Raw genomic sequence first — 5,102 nt, forward strand, 5'->3', positions numbered from 1 at the left:
TTTGTTATATTAAATCTAAAATGGAAAATGAAAAGGAGAATGAAATCCCGCCCAAAAAAATTAGTTTTCGTTGCCGCTCATTCTTCCCTCTTATTTTTGTCTCCATTGCATGCCTAAAGAAAAACAAAATTTTTTAATCTTAAATTCCTCATTTCTAACTTACAAATAAGAAATTCAACAATTAAATCTAATTTTCAGTTTAATAAAAATTAATTTAATGGTTATAATTAATTTTTTTTATAATAATCACAATTAATATAAAAATCTAATTTAATAATTTCAATTAATAATTTGTTATAAATTTTGAAAAATTATTTTGTATTTACTTTATCCATCTCAATTTATTAATTTAATAGAACTTTTGAATATATTTATAAAATAAAAATTTATAAATATAAAAAATATATTAATTTAATGTTCATAATTAATTATGTACCTTAAATTGTGAAGATGTATTTTGTAACACTATAATATCATAAATTCATAATTTCACAACTTCATCAATTGTAAATTATAAGTCAGGTAAATATCAAATCAGTTCAATAACAAATCATGTCATTTACAGGTTGAGTAAATTACATATCAGATTAATAACAGGTCAGGTTGAAAACAGGTCGAGTAATATCAGTTATTTACCAGGTCAATCTCGGGTTCGGGTTCTTATTAGTCGGACGCAGTTCAGGTTCGGTATCATATTTTCGGTTCAATTCGGGTTCAGATCATTCTCAGGTCGGCTGCAGGTCGGGTTCAGGTCCACAATTTCCAGGTCCAACTCGGGTTCAGGTCAACACCAGTTTCGACTCAAGTCGATTTCATATCGTCACAATGCAGGTCAAAAACAATTTAACTTCAGTCGATTTCAGTCAGTTTTACATGCCGGTCAACTTTTTACACCCTTAATCATGAAAAGCCTATTTAATAATTGTTGTGCAATTGAATACATCATTCAAACTAAAAGTGAACATAAACTAAATCGATTATAGTTTGAGTAAAAATGATGTATTAGTATATTTTTTATAAGATGATATTTCGCTTCACTTGATATAGTTCTGAAACACAAATTGTGATATCATTTCATTTAAAAAGAAGCAAACAATTTTTTCTCGAAACTTCTCTCTAAAGAAGAAATTTAAAATTGCATCTTTAGAAAATATCACATAAACTTATCTTTTCGGTTTTGTCACATCCTTGTTCACACAAAAATAGATAAAAAAAGATTATTATAAACACTTATTTTTATCCGACTCCTGATCTAATTTTTTTATTATGATTTCAAATATTTAATTTTAAGTTATTTTCATCTTATTTGAATTTAAATATATTTAATATAAAGTTTATAATAAATAAATTAGGATACTATTATTCTTATATATATTCATATAGACATGTACATCCTTCTTGGTTATCAACTAGTTTTTTACTTTAATTATTATACTCAATTATATATATAAGTTTCGATTGCTAGTTGCAGATTAATTATTGCAATTTAATTATAATTAAATAACTATTTTAGTTAGTAAGTGCAGATTAGTATTAACATATTAAATTAAATAAATGCTAACTTTTGTTTCACCTTTGTTTCATTATAGATCCAATAAATTAAATTCTAACCACGAGACTCAATACGAAGCCCAAGGGTGGCCCATGTTCAACACCCAACAAGTACTACAATTAGGGTTTTCACATTTTTTCCTCCAACGCCGCTCCTTCCTGTTCATCCGATCTGGACTCATCCAACAATCTATATCAAAAGCAATATTTAGGGTTTGTGAAACCCTAACATGATATCTACGCAGCCAATGGACAGGCATTGGATCTGTTCAAGATCCAATGACCCAAATATATTAGCATCAGGGTTTACCCTAATGGTGTAATTTGTCATCGCCGTTTGAACTTCTAGAAGCCTACATCAGTCCACGTTGGTTGCCACGAAAGCAGCCATTTCAGCAAAATGCTCAGGCGAGACAAGTTTGGTGGTCTCCCTTCTTTCCAACAGCCACCTCAGCAGGGGTCATTCGTGCACCTGTTGTCCATCCCTTCGCACGATTACTGCCGAAACAAATACACAACGATTTTTGGCAGAGAGATTGACAGAGGCTCACGAGGGGAGAGAAGAAAAATCCTCTCGTTTTATAACCTACAAAAACACCAACACACAGGGGAGAAGGATAATCCATTAGCAACAAAAAACCAGAGTAGAGAAGAGAAACCACTTTCCGGAAAAAATCAAAGAGAATTAGTGAGAAGTTTGTAATAGAAAAACCCCTCTCAAAGAAGCTTCAACTTTGTAATCGCCTCCAGCGAGAAGTTGAAGAGAGATACAATTTTTTACTTGGATCTACTCTATTTGGAGTCCCTTTTGTGAAAACAAAGCTTAGATTCAAGTCCAGAAGACAAAAAGGAGTCAAAAAATTGTCAGTTACCTCTTTCGTCGCTGCAAAACGGTGGCCTGAGTCAAGATGCAGTGGAGCAACGGCGGAGGCTCACCAAATTCTGGTGATTAAAAGGGGTCGATGAAGTTTTAGGGAGAGCTTTCAAAAACTCTCAAATTTTTTAGGCGGAAGGAGGGGGAAAAGATATTTTAGGGTTTATGAACCCTAAAAAAAGAGCATTTATACTCGACTCACCACGTTTTGGCACCCGGGAGCCCTTTGGGTAAATCTCACAAGAGGTCCTCACCTTCTATAGTATGTTCATTTTGGTCACTGAATGAAATTTGGATTTTATCTCTCGAATCTTATATTTTCTTTGTGTTTCATTTTCATCCCTGTATGCCTGTTAATATATTTATGTTGATGTTTGAATTTTGGAGATGTTAGTTTGTAATTTGTTTAATTCGGTCCCTCATCTTTGCTTGCATAATGTTAATACATGATTTATGTTTAAGGTCTTGAATCTTTGCTTAGTGTTCGATTTAGTCACTATTTCAATTTGATGTGGCATTTTGTGGATTATTTGCATGCTTGACCTGTTATTCATGTTTTTCTTTTGATTTAACCCTTAGGGTAAATTATTGTTTTATACATTTAATCCTTTTTTTAATTTCATTTAATTTTGTTATATATTTTCAATTCTCTTTAATTTAGTCCGAGAATGTCTTGACTTTAGATTGAACCCTTAGGTTTAGTTTTTTTAATTTAGTCCTTAATAGATTAATTAGATTTTAGATTTAGTCTATAATTAGAATATTTGGGTTTCAGGTGTAGTCCTTGAATTTAGGTTTCTTTGAATTTAGTCCCTAAACTTTTAAAATTAGGTGAATATTCGATTTTGTCCTCACATTAATGCATGAGGTTCCATTTCGATTATTCGATTCAATAATTGACTAAAATCGAATAGGATTAATATTAGAGCTTACATTTTTAGGTTTAATCCTCTAAGTCCTTTAAATTTCATAATTTGACACTTTAAGTTAGAGGAAAGCCTTAATTATTTTACCTAGTATAATTAGGTTTAAAAAATTGATTGTTTGATTGCATCTATCTATTTCAAAACAAGACCATTGGTAATTCCCTAGGTAAATCAACATCATTTTTAAAATCTTGCATCATGATTTTAAAATCATCGATAACAAATTTTTGGTTTTGGTAAATCAATATCATCTTCAAAATTTTGCACACATAATGGATTTTGAATTAAATAAAACCTCATGCTCAAATTTTCTAATTTAAAATATAGGGTAATTGACTAGGTACTAATTTTTGGACACTATGAGGTGCTAATCCTTCCCCACACCTAGTTGACTCTCGAACCCGATTTTTAATTTCGCAGTCCAAAACTTGGTATTTTTATAAAACAAAATGTTTTATTAAAATTACCTGATTTTAGGTATTCCAATCGCACCGCACCTTAAAATGATTGGTGGCGACTCCCATCATTTCATCTAGATCATTTCTAAAACTTCATCGTCATATCTAGTCAGTTCCCCCCCCCCCCCCTCCCCCCAAAAAAAAGGCTGGTTACGACAAGAAGCAACCTAGCTTATTACGATTGGAATAAGTTGTACAAAATTATAAAATTTGAATTACATCTATCTTTATCTCGATTGAACTATTTTTTTAATAAAAAATCACCTATAAACTAAAAAAAATTTGTACCCTTTTATCAATCTTTACTTAAATATCACCCTTTCGTATAGCGTGACAATAAGACACATTCTATAAAATACGCTTTTCCTACGAGTCAGTCCCAGATAGCAAAGATGTCTTGTATAGGGTTTGTCTTATGCTAATTTGGTCTGCCACATGGGAAGCGTTTCATGTGGAACGCACTTTACGTTGACTTAATAAATGTGCTTCCTAGGAATGACAACGGATCGGGTTCGGGGCGAGCCTGACGGGTTTTTTTATCGAGGTATTTCGTCGGGGATTTTTTTCCCCATCCCGAAATATTATACCCAAACCCGAACCCGAAAATATTTTATATAAATTAATATAAAAATATAAAATATTATATATATAATTAATATAAAAAATATAAAATATTATATATATATAATCGGGGCGGGGATACCTTGCCCCAAACCCGAACCTAACCCGATATCATTCAACCCGACCCGACTCGAACTTAACCGAATTTCAGGTTTTCCCGTCGGGTTCGGGTCATACTGCCATCCTAGTGCTTCCTACAAAACGTGCCTTTGTTAGGTTTTTTCGTCCCCTCAATTCTCGCCCCTGCTCCCCACTTTTTCTTCTCCCTACCCCGCCTTTCCCCCTCCCCTCTTATAAATTACAGTAAACAAAAATAATATCACCGACCTTCTCTCTAATTTCTTTGTGTTGGGTTCAAAACGTTTGATTTAAGGTTCAAGGTATAAGTATTTTTTATTCTTTTAATAAATATATTTAATCTTTTTTACTTAATTTTAGTTACTAATTTTTTTTAAATGTGTGTAGTTAAAAAAATAGAAGGTATGCTACGATCGGATAAAATCACATTTTGTCTCATATAACAAATATGGTAAAAATATTTAATTATGATTAATTTTTTTTATATTTGATTGAATATTTCAAATTCTAGAATATTAAATTCTTATCGATTAGAAAAATGATCGTATAAAGTTATTATTCAAATGTGACAACTTCTTGTACAAAATAAAAATT

General features: G+C 31.4%; 1 long non-coding RNA gene across 1 annotated transcript; it reads right to left on the reverse strand.

Moving 5' to 3' along the window:
• Nucleotides 1-1,546: 1,546 nt before the first annotated feature.
• Nucleotides 1,547-2,562, reverse strand: LOC120177106. Its single transcript, XR_005521375.1, has 2 exons — nt 2,424-2,562; nt 1,547-2,137 (listed from the first exon to the last, which is right to left on the reverse strand). It is a non-coding gene; the product is annotated as an uncharacterized LOC120177106 (long non-coding RNA).
• Between the last annotated feature and the right edge of the window lie 2,540 nt (nt 2,563-5,102).

The sequence above is a fragment of the Hibiscus syriacus genome, unplaced genomic scaffold (genome assembly GCF_006381635.1).
Source record: "Hibiscus syriacus cultivar Baekdansim isolate YM2019G1 unplaced genomic scaffold, ASM638163v2 tig00112281_pilon, whole genome shotgun sequence".
Classification (NCBI taxonomy): Eukaryota; Viridiplantae; Streptophyta; class Magnoliopsida; order Malvales; family Malvaceae; genus Hibiscus; species Hibiscus syriacus.